This window comes from Priapulus caudatus, unplaced genomic scaffold, assembly GCF_000485595.1.
Source record: "Priapulus caudatus unplaced genomic scaffold, Priapulus_caudatus-5.0.1 Scaffold188, whole genome shotgun sequence".
In the NCBI taxonomy this organism is placed as follows: domain Eukaryota; kingdom Metazoa; phylum Priapulida; class Priapulimorpha; order Priapulimorphida; family Priapulidae; genus Priapulus; species Priapulus caudatus.
In genome coordinates, this window is record NW_014577249.1 from 219523 (window position 1) to 221115 (window position 1593).

The window sequence follows — 1593 nt, forward strand, 5'->3', positions numbered from 1 at the left end:
GTGCCCTTGAGCTCGCATGATTCGCCCTCCCCCCTAGAATTTTCTTCTGGATCCGCCACTGGTTGTGTGTGTGTGGAGGGGGGGTGCGTGTTATTAAACCTCTGGGATCCAAAGAAAAAAATTACCCTAGCATTCACAAAATTGTACTTACAATATCATTTTTTTTCAATTCCTTCAAAAACGGCCATCTTGAAGGTTCTAAATTGCTAAAATCCAAGAGCTTCCGGGGGCTCCGCCCCCTGCCCCCCGAGGGCGCTTCGTGCCCTTGAGCTCGCATGATTCGCCCTCCCTAGAATTTTCTTCTGGATCCGCACTGGTTGTGTGTGGGAGGGGGGCTTGCGTGTTATTAAACCTCTGGAATCCAAAGAAAAAAATTACCCTAGAATTCAGAAAATTGCACTTACAATATCAATTTTTTTCAATTCCTTCAAAAACGGCCATCTTGAAGGTTCTAAATTGCTAAAATCCAAGAGCTTCCGGGTGCTCCGCCACCTGGACCCCGGGCAAGGGCTCTGCCCCTGTACCCTGCCAGGGGCCCTAGAGCGTGCCCCAGCGTGCCCCTGGATTCCACCCACGCTTTGGGCCAAGGCGCTCGCGGTGTGCGCTACTAGCGCACACTCTTCATATACATTGCGATGGAAGTAACAGCGAAATCATCCCCCCACAACTGAGGACCTGTCTACGCCACTGTACTCAAGTAAAATGACGCATGAGTCATTTTACTCACGCGTCATTTTTTCAGCGTCCGCCGCAAACGTTGAGTAAAATTACTCAAGGAATGATCACGTGACTGTAGAAAATGGCGGATAGCGACAGTTCGTCTGCGTCAGAAGATGAAGAGATTATTTCTTTTACTTTGGCGTAGACATAGTCGCAGAATTAGGGCATCAAAGAGGGAGAGATGGGCCAGACGGTGGATTTTACGGCGACAGCGCTTTGGGGTGTGTTCCAATCTCCTCCGGGAATTGGACACAGAACTCAGAAGACCCTGAGAGATTCCGGCAATTCCACCGTCTGGACAGGGAAGATTTTCAGGATATCTTGCGAATTATAACGCCTTATATAACTCGCCAAGATACGCCAATGCGGGACAGCATCAAGCCTATTCAAAGGCTTTCTGTCACGTTGAGATTTTTAGCAACAGGTACCGTTTTTGTATGTATTAGTATTAGTCATAACAAACCGATCGCCGGTGGTTGTAAACTTGGGCGACTCGCGGTACCTACCTAGAATATCGGGCTATTTATTCGATTATATCAACAGATATCGAACAAAACTTATATATTGGGTTAGAAGAATGATAGTAGGGCCTACTATCAGTAGCTCTTAAAGTTAGGTATAAATATGTTTGATTTGTTCTGATATGTTGATCAAAATAATCATAACAAACCGATCGCCAAACTAATAAGTAGTTATAAACGCAGTGTAGGCTCACCAGCCAACAATCCTCACAAAATAGTTTACATGTAGGTGTGTGTGTAGACCCATGTACTAAGAGTTTATTGCATAAAATTATCGATTAATCGAAGTTCCGCACACACACACACATACACGCGCGCGCGCACACACACACACACACACACACACACACAC